This window comes from Mus pahari, chromosome 8 (genome assembly GCF_900095145.1).
Source record: "Mus pahari chromosome 8, PAHARI_EIJ_v1.1, whole genome shotgun sequence".
NCBI classification, from domain to species: Eukaryota; Metazoa; Chordata; class Mammalia; order Rodentia; family Muridae; genus Mus; species Mus pahari.
The window spans coordinates 64,543,566-64,559,593 of NC_034597.1; the positions used below are offsets into that span (position 1 = coordinate 64,543,566).

Consider the following 16,028-nt stretch of genomic DNA (forward strand, 5'->3'; position numbering starts at 1 on the left):
AATTAAATATTACTTTGATACATTATCAACACACACATATAAATACAGATATTTTCTTATAGATAATAATCTATGATAGCCAGGCTTCTGGGTTTGATTGAATGGGTTTATTAAGTATATAGCAAGCAAGAATAAATGAACAAATAGCAGACTGAAACAGCAGTCAGACAGTGAACCATCATGAAATCAGACACTTACAATATCCAACAGAGACAATAAGAAAGGCCTGATGGAAAGTGTGAACAACACCAAAGTTGGTGCCTATACCATCCAACACCAAATTTGGTGCTTATATCATCCAGAAAAATGACCCAGGAAGACCTACTGGCAGAGCCTTGCTGGAGGTTCCCACTGAGAGTCCTGTGTAGGATAGAGAGTTCTCTCTACAGATGAGCTTCCAGCATCTTGTTTTCACTGAGGCATTATTATACAGTGGGATAAACAGTGGTGACCTCTGCTGGAAATGCTTGACCTTCTAGGGATTCTTAGCAAATTTTTTTTTCTTTAAATACTCTGAGATGTTTACTGTTTTCCTCAGAACTAGGGAGCTAGACTGAGCCAGCACAGGGCATTAGGAAGGACACGTGAGACACATGTTTACCCTTGAGTCTGACACCAGGTAGTCTGGTCTGGTCTTTAGAATCAGTTCTCAACAAGCACAAAATCCACCCAATGATTTGCCAAGATTATTTACATTATAGCACATATGTATAGATACATGCACATACATATGTACATACCTCTCCACTTACATTTGGCTTATATATATTTGGCTTTCCTGAAAACAACAAGAACAAAAATAATACCCTGAGTAATTCTTATGTATTTTATGCTGTTATAACGAATTACTTGAAACTGGGGAATTAATAGAGAAGTAATTTAGTTTTATAGTTTTGAGTGGTAAGAAGCCCATAACCAAAGACCCTACATGTAGCAGCGGTCTTGGAGCTGCATCTCTCAATGAGAGGTGGAGGGCTGAGAGAGAGCATCAGAGAACCTGAAGCCTATCTGTGCGGCCTTAACCCTTTTATAATAGGCATTAATCCATTCATGAGAGTGAAGCCATGATGCCATAAGCATTTCCATTAAACACCATCTCTCAGTCCTATTGGAATAGAGCTTAACTTTTAAACACATACTTTCGGAGGAGCTCATCCAAACCACAGCAGTTGCCTAACACTGGAAGGCAGCACTGAGCAGGTTAAGCGGAAGCCACACCTACTTGTAGAACAAGCAGGTCTTCTCTGTGTGTATCTGTCTCCTCTCCTCATTGTACCATGGCCAGCCTATCTTTTTTATTCATGTTTTCTGACAGAATTCTGGAACCCTCAGGATATGTTAACTCTTGTCATACTTTTGAATAGGTATTTGGGTTGTTTCTCTCAAAGACACTTCAAATGTAACCCAAGCTCTGGATGATAAGAGATCTTTCTCATCTTGTGATTACTTTTTAAGAGCCCCTGCCATGCTCTTGGGCACAGAAAATAAACACTCCAACCACAACTGAAACCTTTTGTCTGGGCTTCTGCATAGAGGGTTTGTAATCTAGAATATCCACAGTGCAGGGTTCCTGCTGAATCCCCTCCCACCTATCAGAAGTTCACACATCTGAGCCCCTGCTCTCCAAAGCAGTATGCAAGGCAGTGAGCATCAAAATATCACTGGGAATAGAGGCCCCTTGGTCTTGCAAACTTTATATGACCCAGCACAAGGGAAGGCCTGGGCCAAGTAGTGGGAGTGGGTGGGTAAGGGAGCAGGGGCGGGGGGGGGTATAGGGAACTTTCAGGATAGCATTTGAAATGTAAATAAAGAAAATAATAATAATAAAAAAATCAAAAAAATTATTTTGCTACCATAAAAAAAAGACAACTTAATATTCTTTGTAAGTAATAGATTCACCTAAAGAAGAAAATATTATGGATATTTTGTAATATTTTATTATATAGTCTAGACAAATGTTTCAAACTGTCCTAATAAAAGTGGTTCAACAATAAAACAAAACAAACAAACACAGCTGACAAGAACTGCTACTAACTCTTCATTGATGGATGTGGAAGTATCAATTACTATAGACCCCTCTATGCTAACACTGAGAGCTGCCACAATGGAACCCTGATGAGAGGGCGGGGACAGAGTAGGCTGTCATTAACTCTTCACACAGGTCAGAGTGGGCAGTGAAGATCAGGCCGTGGAGTGGCTTTCCTTCAGGGATGACTGGAATAATAAGAACTCTGTTTGTTTAAGGGCTTTTTCTTTTGTGGGAGGAAAATAGAGTGTCTGCTCAGTAGAAGCACATGCAGTGTTTGGAGTTAGGGTTGTATAAGTGAGGTGCTTTATAGCCACAGCTCATGGGAATGACAGAAGATCCATTATGGGCTAAGAAATCCGAGGAAATGGTTTAACTTCAATTATTATCAAGTCTGCTTAGTTTTCAGCGTCATAAAATGTTAGACCTTTTCCTCATAGCTCTCTTTTAATGACTTTATTCTAATCTATGTTTTTTTCCCCCAGAGTCTAAATGAATGAATCAGACTCACATTAAGTCAGGGCCAGCAAGAGAAATGGGCCCTATTTAATGAAAGTAATTCCACGTTCAGAGCAACCTTGCTTGAGGTTTTCTGGTTTCCTTTAGTATGCTCATCCCTAGGTGGCTTCGGAAGCAGCACCCACCTTCCTGATGACCTTTCTTCCTCTAAAGCTAGGGTTGTGTTCTCAACTTCATTTGGGGTTGGCCCTCTCCTATGCCATCTTCCTAGTTGATATACTCTTGTGAGCAATGTTGTAGTTTACATATTTTTCTTTGCAACTGGCTGTGGAATTCCAGGTTTAAAAGTCTGTATCAATGAGATGTTCTCTCTCAGTATCTGACAAGGGCCTTAGATCTGCATCACCCCCCAGTGGAAGATGAAGGGTCCAGAGCGCATCTTTCTTTGTACCCTTATAATTGGCATTAATCCATTCATGAGAGTGGAGACTTAGGGGCCTAAGCATTTCTCATTTGAGACCAACTCTCAACAGTATTGGACTAGAGTTTAAATTTCTAACACATAATTTTGGGAGGACACATTCAACTAACTTGACAGTTTCCTTGCCCTGGTAGGCAGAGCTTGGTAGGTTGAGCAGCCACATTTATTCATGTAGTAAACTGACATCTTCCACGCCTATCAGTCTCCTCTCCCAGACACATCATGATCCCACCTTCCTCTTCCATCATTGTTCTGAATATTTATTTATTTTTATCTTTTTTTTTTTTTTTTTAAGATACACTTTCACTGGGCAGTCCTGGCTGGCCTCAAACTCACTGGGCAGTTGATGCTAATTTCAAATTTGCAGCAATCTCTCCTTTCTTTCTTCCAAATGCTAGGATCACAGGAGAGTGCCCATCACATTTTTGAATATTTAAAGTTGTATCTGTAGGATATTTTCAGCCACTATCCCCAGTTCTTAAGTAGGCTATTTGTAGAACTGGGTTTTTGAGCTCCAGCCTGCACACTCCTTTGCTGTAAGTGGATTTTTTTTCCCAGCCAGAGTAATTCTTACAGAATATAGAAAACATGACAGATCAGTCTCAGGGGCTGCAAAGACTTTTCTCAGGCCCGATTAATTGGTTACTGATTGGGACTTTTGCTGTATCTCTAGTATCACCAACTGGATACTTATGAAATGTTAACCAAACCAATTCTGGGACATTTCAATATCAATTTTCTTCTTTTCTAATTATTTGCAGAAATACAATAGATACCTATTTCAGAGGCAGAATAATATGACTCTAAGTGACTGGAAGATTTTCTTAAATCTCAGTAATTGGATGGTGTGCTTTCCTTTGCTAGATATAACAAGTGACAGGAGGGGGGGAGTTGAGAAGAACTTAGACTACGTTTTCTGTGCTGTTTTTGGTAATAAACAAATGTGAAGTTTGGATGCAAGTTAATGTGTGTGTGTGTGTGTGTGTATATATATATATATATATATATATATATAGAGAGAGAGAGAGAGAGAGAGAGAGAGAGACATATGTTCCCTTTTGTGTACATATGTTTTATGGAATATGCCTCATTATATTGTAATCACATATGCATACCCATAACACAAAGCCTCCAGTTGATTGACAAGTGAAACTCTATATGAGGCAAACAAATTTAACGTTCCATCCAGTGTGCACCATCTGATCACCTACACAATCTGTTTGTCTGTGAATTTGGATTTGCATATACTTTTCACTGGAAAAAAAAAGAAAAGTCTCCTATTTTAAACATTTCTTAGCATTTCTCTCCTGATCTGGAGTTCTAATTATTAGTGAAATTCAAGTAGTTGAAATGATTAGGATGTTTGTAATTTTTAATAGGAAGAATAGATATTGCATAAAACAGAAATTGAATTACATGATAACCAATGAGAACAAACCCCTTCATTTACTGGTTTGCATAATCAATGTGGATATCAGTAGTCATGGAGGTGTCTAGAGATGGGTAGCATTGTAAAGAGAAATTTTCCCTCTTTCTTCAAACCAAGTGCACTTGGGGACTTGCTGTGCTCTGAATGATTGTGAGTTCAAATGCAGCTGCTAGTGTGATGGTATCGAGAGGTAAACCCTCTGCAGGTTGCTAGGTCTTAGGGATGGGGCCCTTACGAAAGGGCATTGGAGTCCTCTGAAACCCCACCCATTAAAGTGAGGAGATGTTATCAAGGCAGGAAGTGGTCCTTACTTGCATTCAACTTGATACTAGATCTGTCGACCTGCAGAACTGCAAAAGTAATTTTATATTGTTCATAAGTTACCAAATTTATAGTCGGGCGTGGTGGTGCACGCCTTTAATCCCAGCACTTGGGAGGCAGAGGCAGGCAGATTTCTGAGTTCCAGGCCAGCCTGGTCTACAAAGTGAGTTCCAGGACAGCCAAGGCTACACAGAGAAACCCTGTCTCCAAAACAACAAAGTTACCAAATTTATGGCATTTTTAAAAGCTGCTGGAACAGATCATTATAGTAACTCTATTTCTTAAAGCAACGATAGGGCTGTGCAACATGATAATTCCCCCGTATCCTTGAGGTATGCTTCGCTAAAAAATGTCTTGCAGTTATGGTAAAAGATTTTGAATTTTTAGCTTAGAAAAATTAAAATACATTCTTATTTTTAAGTTGACTCAATTATTCGTGTGTATAAGAGGCACAAAAATCTCACTGAGGGGCTGTGGGAGCCACGGATTACCATTCAGACATGGCCAAGTCCAAGAACCACAGCGCATACAACCAATCCTACAAATGGCACAGAAATGGCATCAAGAAACCCCAACCACAAAGACAGAAATCTCTTAAGGGGGTTGATCCCAAGCTCCCAAGGAGCATGTGCTTTGCCAAGAAGCATAACAAGAAAGGCCTGAAGCAGATGCAGGCCAGCACTGCAAAGGCAGTGAGTGCACATGCGGAGACCATTGAGGCCCTTGTGAAGCCTCAGGCCATCAAGCCCAAGATAAGGGCTCCAACAGCAAACTCAGCCATTTTGCTTTCATCGCTCACCCCAAGCTTGGGAAGTAGGTTTGAAACTACATGAGAAAAGGATCATAGGCTCTGCCAACCAAAGCCCAAGGTTCAAACCAGGGCAGAGGTTGTAGCTCCAGCTCAGGCTCCCAAAGGTGCTCAGGCCCCTGTGAAGGCCCCCATAGAAAAGATGCCTGCCAGTGTGAAGACAGAAGGACTGATGTGACACACCCACCCAAACACTATTTGCAGATGACCAGTATCCTATGCTGTTTTATTTATTTATTTTTTATTAGATATTTTCTTCATTTACATTTCAAATGCTATCCCAAAAGTCCCCTATACCCTCCCCCAACCTTGCTCCCCTACCCACTCACTCCCACTTCTTGGCCCTGGCATTCCCCTGTATGGGACATATAAAATTTGCAAGACCAAGGGGCCTCTCTTCCCAATGATGGCTGACTAGGCCATCTTCTGCTACATATGTAGCTAGAGATACGAGTTCTGGGGGTACTGGTTAGTTCATATTGTTGTTCTACATATAGGGTTGCAGAACCCTTCAGTTCCTTGGGTACTTTCTCTAGCTCCTCCATTGGGGGTCCTATGTTCTATCCTATAGATGACTGTGAGCATCCATTTCTGTATTTGCCAGGCACTGGTATAGCCTCACACGAGACAGCTATATCAGGGTCTTTTCAGCAAAATCTTGCTGGCATATGCAATAGTATCTGTGTTTGGTGGCTGATTATGGGATGGACCCTGGGTGGGGCAGTCTCTGGATAGTCCATTCTTTTGTCTTAGCTTCAAACTTTGTCTCTGCAACTCCTTTCTTGGATATTCCATTCCCTATTTTAGGGAGGAATGAAGTATCCACGCGTTGGTCTTCCTTCTTCTTGATTTTCTTGTGTTTTGGAAATTGTATCTTGGGTATTCTAGGTTTCTGGGCTAATATCCACTTATCAGTGAGTGTATATGCACTCCTATGCTGTTTTTACAAAGAAACTTGAGGCAAAAAGAAAGAAAGAAAGAAAGAAAGAAAGAAAGAAAGAGAAAGAAAGAAAGAAAGAAAGAAAATCTCATTGATAATTTTAATCAAATAATTACATCACCCTCCCTAGCTGCCTTCTCTTGAATCCCACCCATGTCCCTTAACACTCAAGTTGATAGTCTATTTTTTTCTTTAATTATTATTTCATATATGCTTATATATGTAAGTATGCATGTATGTGTGTGCACAAATGTATAGAAATATAATCTATTGAGTCTATATGGTTTCAAGGCTGACCACTTTGCACTGACTAACAAAGGGTCTTATCTTTTGGAGAGGATTATTCTCCATCTTTCAGCAGTTAATAATCATCTGTAGTTCTCAGTCTAGGTGTGGGATACCACAAAAATTTCCCACTCCCATGTTAACATGTCCACTGATTTTGCCATGATAATGCCATTGTCTGGTCCTGTTTATGCAACCACTCATAGGCAAATTTCTTGGTATTCTGGTTTTTACAATCATTCTGTCAAAACTTCCACGATGTTCCCTGAACCACAAATGCAGGAGTCATGATGTAGATATATCTGTTGGGTTGGGCTCACCACAATCTGTTGATCTCTGTACTATGTTCAGTTGTGGTTTTCTGTAATGGTCCCCACTCTCTGTAAAGTGAGAGTTCTTTCTTTCACGTGGATCTTCCTCAAAGCATATAATGAAAGTGATGTTTGGTTAAAATATACATGTAATAAAATTTAAAAGGACTCTTTCATTAATTTCGGTATACAATTTTCAGTTGATAAAAAGAGTTATGTTATAGTCTGCAACCATGAATGCCTTAAATTTGTTAGGCAAATGTCTAGGAACAGAGAGAGAAAAGTTTGTCAGCCTCCAGTGACTGCTCTGCTTGTTAGTGTATGCTGGGTGGTGTTTTCATGCCATTGCTTTACATTTCTTCCTTGGAAACAAGCCTTCTCCTCTGTCCAGTCTTCTGCTCTCTCTTCCAACTCAGAGGCAGCCACCATTCTGTCTTTTCCCTGATAAACCTCTTGCATGAGATTTGTTACACAGTGTAACTTTCTGATATTCCTTGATTTCCCCATTGCTAAGATGTCCTTATGATTGAAAAATGTTTACATCTACCTTACTTCCTAGGACTCCCATTCTTGACTATGGCCTACGCTGGTCTATGTGCATTTTATCCACTAGAAATCAGAAACTCTAGCATCCTGGCTTTGCTAGCCACAGTTACTGAATTTGTCTATTTTCTTTCAGGCAGCACTGGGAAGTCAGGACTAGGAACCATCCCTTACTGTACACCTGCCCCTTGTGTACAGCAGCTCTGCCTCTTCTTTTGATCATAGGCAAGGAAAGAAACTCCTTCCATGATAGTGGAAGGAAGCTACCATAATGGCTTTTTTTCCCATTTTTCCTTGCCAATTTCTTTCTTGGTTTTAGTTGCACCAAGCAATAGGCTGTCAGACAGAACTGAGACTTTAGTAGGGGAACTTGCCACATCTCCTGGTAGAAGGAGACACCATTTAGAAATTTGTATTTAAATTAACAGAAGGTAAACAAAACTCCTCTAAATTAGGTCATTGGAGTGATGATAAGCCAGGGTAGTCCCCGGTTCACCTCTGCATGGCCAGAAACATATCTTGCATACCAGTGTGCAATGCACCCAAGTATCCAGGAGACCATGACTCCTCAGCTTCTCAGGGGTGCTGATGTGACATCCACTGTGACGATTTCATATTTTCTGTGAAATGGGCCTCAAAAAAGTGGCCTCTTCAAAATTTCTTCAGGTTAGGAAGCTATGCAAAGCATGGAGAGTGTGTTGTTGTTGTTGTTTTTGTTTGCTTGTTTTTGTATTACTGGGGATTGAACTCAGGACAAGGTACATATATAGGGCAATATTCTAACTTTAAGTGATAGTCCCTAGCTTCTCTAATTTTCTAGAATTCTCCAGGTACAACATGGATATGAAATGGCGTCTAGAGTTCAGTGGTTAAAGTGCTTGCTCCCTATGCCTGGAGACCAGAGTCCAGAACCTCAGCCCCCATGTAAGAAGCTAGGTACAGCAGGATGACCATGGAACCTCATAACTGGACAGTCAGAGAGGGGGATCCTGGATATTATAGGCCAGGCAGTCTAGCCAGTTGGTGAGCTTCAGATTCAGTGAAACACATTGTCCTGAAAGCTAAGGTGGAAAAGAACCACAGAAGACACTAGACATTGACCTCTGGCCTCCACTCACGTATAGAGTCCTGTAGGAACTCCTCTGTCCTTTCCAACACTCAGACCCCAGCACACCACATTTACACCTACACACATACACACACACACACACACACACACACACACACACACACACACACGCACATGACTCTGGCTTCACTGTATAATTATTTTTTTGTCTCTTAATACTTGTGAAGCTGTTGGCATGTGGCTGGTCACTTTCTGTAGATGCTTGGTAAAAATTCCACAGTCTGTAATTGGAGCCATAGCTCTTGCCTGCTATATGCCCCATATAAATCAAGTGAAAACAGATGCTTAAATAGCTTTTGAGAGCTTTGCTGAACTTTCAAATGTCCCTATTGAGAAGTGTAATATCAGGACAGCCCTACCCTTTAAGTGAGAATTGAATCAAAGAACCTTTTCCTTTCATTTCTCATAATGAAATAGCTGTAGCTCAATCCTTACAGCCTTGAACTTTGGATATGTTTAGACTCAGTTTCTGACCATAGAGAAGAAAGGAAATCAAAAGTCGTGAATAACTACTGCATATTTAAAAAAATATATTTAAAATTTTGACAGGTACATTTGTCTACATTAATTTTATACAACATAATGTTTCCAAGCCCATAAACATTGTGGAGAGGTTAAATCCAATTATCAATAGAATTAGTTGATATCATTAGCATGGAGGGATGAGAGCACATAAGGCCACCATCTGCACATTTCCAGGCTGTAATAACATCATCTTGGATTCCACAGAGTCTGAAGAATCCATTACTACACTCACACAGTTATGTATCTGAGGTCCTCCTTCTGCTCATCAAAGCCCTTTAAGGCAGAGTGGTTGTATCTGAAAAGGGCAAAGAAGTTGATGCTGATTAAAATGAAGTAAGTCAAATTTCTATAGGTGTCATTGGCTATCCGAGCCCCCCTGTGCTATCAACAACCTGCATCTCTATGTCCCAAGGAGCCCTTGTAATTGGCAGCGAGAAAGTAGTGCCAAAGTTTCCAGAGACTGGAGATTCCTCACAGACTCAACACAGCACGTCTGCAGTGCTCCATCCTCTGCTAAGACTTTTCTATGAGAAGTAAATCATTCTATAAAACAAGTCTTGCTGTAGGGCAAGTCTTGCTGTAGGACAACCTGTTACCATTGGCAATTTAGTTTTATTCTAAATACTTCCTGTCAAATGCATCCTAACTAAAACTTTTAAATAATTCAGCTTTTCAAAAATCCCACTTAAAAGAAATGCTACAAACAGCCTACTATATACTAAGTGCTTAGTAAGTACCTGGTTATTATGCCAAAGCCTACAGCATCTGTGAGTTATGCTGGTATTTTATTTAATTTTTGAAACAGATTTTTCTTTTAAGCCCAGGCTGACTTTGAACCCTGTGTACCCAATGCTGACCTTCAACTTCTGATTCTCTTCTCTCTCCCTTCTGAGTTCTGAGATTACAGGCACATAACACCTTACCCAGTTGATACACTACTAGGGATCAAACCCTGGCTTCATGCCTACTAAGCAAACACTCTGTCAAGTGATCAATGTCTCCAGCCCATCGTTTTTTTATTTACACTTTGCTGAAGTTGACTGATATCTAGAACATAGCAAGGGTCCATGCAGCTTGAGTACAGAAGAGGCCAGAGCATTTCTGCAGAGAAGAGTGGCATCTAGGATTGCTAATTCCCTTCTTGGCTCAAACTGAAGGCAGAAGCCCAGCATCCTCAGTTCTTGTGTTTTAATACACACACACACACACACACACACACACACACACACACACACACACACACACACACACACACATACACGTCAACAGAAGAGCTTGAAAGAAAGAGAAATGAGATATTTTTCCAATAAAATGTCATATTTTCAGGAAACCAGTATAGAAAAGAGGAAGCTTTTGGCCACTTGGGGAAGAGAGGTGATATTTGGGATGATGTAGAGTCCTGTAGGAAGGTAGTAAGTCTCCGGAGATTCCTATGAATGGCCAGTGTGATTTGAGAGAAAATTTCTTCTTGAACTTTTACTGTCTGTATGCCAGGCTGTGCAGAGACACAGCTCCTTGCCTCAAGGCGAGGGTAATCTAGAAAGAACCACTCATGCAGAGGCTCATACATCATGCCCCTGTGACAAAAGTCCCCAACTTACTGCTCATTTTTATTCAGCTAAATGATATGAAAGCTGGTCCTATAGTATTTTGAGTTTACTTACTGAGTTGTACTTGGAGTGTTGAGCATCCATCTCAGGTCAGATCTCCTAGTCATCTAATCTGCAGTGCTGGGGCAGATCATAGTGGAACAGCTACAGAAAATGGCCAATTCATGTGGTTCCCAATGATTCTGCTCCACATGTGTGGGTGTGTGATGCAACTGCAGACAGGCAGAGCCCTGATCCCAGGGGACATTCAGCTGCATTCTAGACTGTTCTGCTTCTCGGTAACTTACATGAGTCTTCAGGATGCTAAGCAGAAATTTGAAACACCTCTCCAGGGATAGAAATTCTGAATTACAGATGAGAGAAAGATCACTTATGCAGGGAGTGTTTCCATTTCAAAACTGAAGACACAAGCAGTATCTGGAGGTAAAGCTTGGCTGCGTCTTCACTTGAGCACATGTATTTCCTGGAAAATTAAAAATCAATGTATTAAAATGAGCTCTTCTAAAAGTCAGGCAAATGCTTTATTTCATTTCAAGTATTTTATTAGCATAAATTTACTATACATGGTTTTGGGTTTCATAAAGAAAACTTATTTTAGTTATGTGTATTGGCCATACTTACTTCACTCCTGTTCCCTAATTCTAATACCCTCTCCTTCATTTTTCATTCCAGTAGTCTCCTTTCTTCCATTTTCTTTGACTTTAGGGCATATACAGTATGTGTAAGTACACTCACATGTGCATGCATGTACACACGCGCATGCATACACACATACACTAGGATCCACAAATACAAGGAAACATCAGGCTTTTCTGAGTCTAGCTTATTTTGCTTAAATAAGCAAAATATCTACTTTCTAGAACTGTCATATCAATTTTCTAAAAAATTTTTCATAACTTTATTCTTTATGGTTGAACAAATAAAACTCCTTGTATATACGGTTGCACATTTGTCTTATTCATTTGTTAACAGATAATTAAGTTGATTATATAACTAAGCTATTATCATAATGCTACACAAAATTTGGATGTACAGGTTTTCTGTGACATGTTGACCAGGAGACCTAGTATATTTTCAGAAGTGATGTAGCTGGGTTATAATGGGGATTTAATTTTTGAGGTACTTTAATACTAAATGGTTGGAACAATGTGTGTTGCATCGGCAGTATAAGTGTTTCCTTTCTTCTATACCATTTGTAGCATTTGCTTTCTTAATGATAGCCATTCTGACTTGGGGAAGATGAGTTTCAGTGTGATTTTAAGCTTTGTTTCTCTGATAATTAAGAATGTTGAACACTTTTCCACCCACCTGTTTATTGGCCATTTGTACTTCATTTTGGAGAACTGTCCATTTCATTGACATATGTTTTTTGATATTTTTTAGTTTTTATCCTTTTGAAATCTATATGTTCTAGGCATTAATCTTCTTTATGAGGAATAGTTAGTGAAAGTGTTCTCCCATTCTGTAGTTTGCTTATACTAATTGATTCTTTTGCTGGATAGAAGACTCTGAACTTCATGCAAACTCATTTGCTAATTCTTCATATTATTTCCCAGCTTTTTGTTGCCTATGGCTACATCTTGAAATAGTTTGCCTGCAGTTTTCTCTAATATTTCCAGAGTTCTTGGTTGTACATTACTGTCTCTAACCCATTTGCTGGGGACCAGCCTGGCACCAACTTTGATGAAGGCAGCAATGGGGTCATGGTGAGGCCAAAGTTTATTCATCTTTGGCAATTCTGTCTTTAACTCTTTGCTATTCGAAGACCAAGACTTCTGGTAATTAACTCCTGCTACTCAGCAAGAAGGGAGAAAGAAGAAAAGAGGGTTAATTGGTTGGGCATTTTTCTCTTTGGCTCAAAGGCCTCTTGCTGGTTAGGGAGCGGCTTGGAAACTTTTTGACTCTTTCTGAACCAGAGAGAAGAGATAAAAAAGAAAAGAAAAGAAAAGAAAAGAAAAGAAAAGAAAAGAAAAGAAAGGAAAAGAAAAGAAAGGAAAAGAAAAGAAAAGAAGTCATTTATATAGATAAGCTGTATAGATGTACACATACTCATACATACACGCACTCTGGTTGGGTCTGGTCACCTGTTTTATCAACTCTACAAGTGTTTATGCATACATACATAACATACACATACCTGCACATGTATGCATAGACAAACAGACATGTACATATATACATTTTGTGGGTGGGACAGAGCCCCCAAAGCAACATTCTATTCCTTCTCTCTGGCCTTCTTATAACTTCTTAGACAAAAAATTCCTTAGAAAATTACCTTATAAATAAATGTTACATAAAAAGGGAAGTTATGGAAGGATGTGGATAGTAAATTCAAAGCAGTGTTTTATTTGATAAGCTCATTGTAAGTTCAAAGCAACAGTTTCAAATGGCCTCACTTTATCACAGTGCATATCTGTGGCTTTATCGTCCGATCTTGTCAACAACTAGTGCATTGGAGTCCCAAGGGTAGAGCTGCATATGAACTAACCAGTATCCCTAGAGCTTGTGTCTCTAGCTGCATATGTAGCAGAAAATGGCCTAGTGGGCCATCATTGGGAGGAGAGGCCCCTTGGTCTTGCAAAGATTATATGCCCCAGTACAGGGGATTGCCAGGGCCAGGAAGTGGGAGTGGGTGGGTAGGGGAGCAGGGTGCGGAGAGTGTATAGGGGACTTTTGGGATAGCATCTGAAATGTAAATGAAGAAAATATCTATTAAAAATTGTAAAAAAATAAAATCAAAAGTACTTAGCAATGCATGGCTCAGAAAAAAAAAAAATGACATGGTGGGTACAAAGTCAAGTCAGCCAATGCAGTTTATTCAAAGTTTCAGCTTCTTTTAAAGGCAAAGAAGAATAAAGATTTCCCCCAGTTTCTAGTTCTCACCAGGTTCTGTTTCCCTAGCAATAGCTTATCTTGCTTCAAAGTGACCCAAACCTCATTGCAGACTGAGAAATCTATCTGCAATCCAACTCTTTGGCATGATGTCTAATTTAACAACAAACAAAACTAGTTTCTTATGAGAAAAGGATCATAAAGGCCCCTTCCTCAGGCATGCAGATTACTCGACAAAGCATCAGGATCCTCTGAAGAGAAAGTATGCTTACTCTTTGTCCCAGTATGCTGGGATTAGCAGATATGCTTCAGTCATGTTGCAGCCAGCAGGGTAGAAGCAGTTTCTTCATGTCATTTCTCTATAGGAGTTGACCTAGAATTAATGTAGTTCCTTGATCACAAATTTGTCCCAGGCCTATTTCTCTTTTTTGTGTAATTAGCCTGTGACATAGGAGGGTTTACACATCTTTATGTACAGCTTTCCTACTGTAGAGTGCTTGAAATTACTTGTATAAATTCAGGAATTCTACCAAATCATTTTTAGGAATTATGAAATCATTAATTTGTCTACACAGCTTTACTACGCAAGAGTACATCTGTGGAAAATCTGCTCTAATAGGGTAAACCGATGCCCAGGAAACATTAGGTTATATAATAGTGACAGGAAAGGCATGTCAGCAGCAAGAAGCAACCCCAGGATAAAGTCAGAGACCTTGCCTTAGAGCAGACCCATCTCTGGCCATGCAAATGGTGGACCTTCGCCAGAACTTCTCCAGAAAAGTCACTCACATGTTTTTAGCCTTTCCCAGAAGACTTCTGACATCAATCATGGTTGGTTTTTGTACAGGGTCAGAGACGTGGACTTAGCTTTGTTCTTCTACATGTGAGGCTCATTTTCCTAGCACGAACTGTTGAAGAGGTTTCTACAAATATGATTTTTAGCATCTTTGTCCAAAAATATGTGGTTGAAGCCATAGGAGTATATTCCTGAGTCTTTCTTTCTATTCTGCTGATCTGTCTGTCTGTCTGTCTATTGTTTATTCTTTCTTTTGTGCTAATACCATGCTGGTTTTGTCACTGTGTGTTTATAGTGTGTCATGACATTAGGGATTGCAATACCTTCAGCATTGTCTTTTTTGTTGATGATCTACTACTACTGTTTGCTATCTGTGATATGAAGACCTATCTACTGTCTTTTGTGCTTTTGTGAATTTTAAGATTATTTTGCAATTTTTATGAATAATGACATAGGAATTTTGATAGGGATCTCACTGACCCTCAGGTTGTATGTGGTAGATAGCCATTCTCACAGTGAGTACAGGAGTCCTTTCTGCCTTCTAATTCCTTTTTAAAATTTCTTTCTTTGTTGTTTTTAGGATTGTAGAGGTCTTTTATAGCTTTGGTTAAACCTATTCCAAAAGTTTTTGGGGCAGTTGTAAACTGTATTGCTTTTCTGATCTATATTCTGTCTGTCAAAAGGATGGATACCACTTGAGTAAAAAAAAAAATGGTGCAGATTTTAAATGTGTAGCATTTCTCACATTCGCAGTGTCAATGGAGGGAATATATCTGAGAAGTTAGAAGAAAATCTGATATATTCTCCTGAAGTTTACTTTTAGTGTTAAAATGAGTTAACTGTGAGCAAACATAATTAAAAGATAAAACTCTCATTTCTATGCCACAAAACTATCTAGTCTTAGAATAAGCATTACAGAAAAATGTGGGGCCAGCAGGATGACTCTGCAGGTAAAGGAGCCTGATGACCTGATGTTGATTCCAGGAACTCATAGCTAAAGAAGTGAAATGACGAAATGACCCCTGAAATAGTTCTAATCTCTACATCAGTGTTGTGTTCCCAGGCTCCTACACTCCCACACACTATAGCACAATCACATAATCAAAAAGAGAAAAGGCAAAGTAGGATGTGGTGTACATCCTAGGCAGTCTGCTAGGAGCTTGATGACAGAAAGAAATCAAGCAACTCCCCAGCCCCATATAGCCAAGTAGATCACAGGGACATGAATATCATGTGTACATTCTGAACACTTGCTGTAACTGGTCCCCAGGTAAGAGGATGTAGAAGCATGCCTTCTTAACCCAGTTTATTTTAAATTTATCAGTAGTTGTGGTAGGTAATCATCTTGTAATCAACTTTTTTGAGTGAGGGGGTTGTTATTTATTTATTCTTTTTTTAGTATGGAATAGAGGTTTTTTAGGGCATGGGGAGGGGAGTTCAGAAGGGAGTAGATACAAACAAAACAAAGAAAGGCAGAGAGAGAGAGAGAGAGAGAGAGAGAGAGAGAGAGAGAGAGAGAGAGAGAGAGAGAGA

General features: G+C 39.6%; 1 pseudogene; it reads left to right on the forward strand.

The window, feature by feature from the left end:
• The first annotated feature begins 5,216 nt into the window (after positions 1–5,216).
• On the forward strand, positions 5,217–5,549 carry LOC110325119 (annotated as a pseudogene).
• The last annotated feature ends 10,479 nt before the right edge of the window (positions 5,550–16,028 follow it).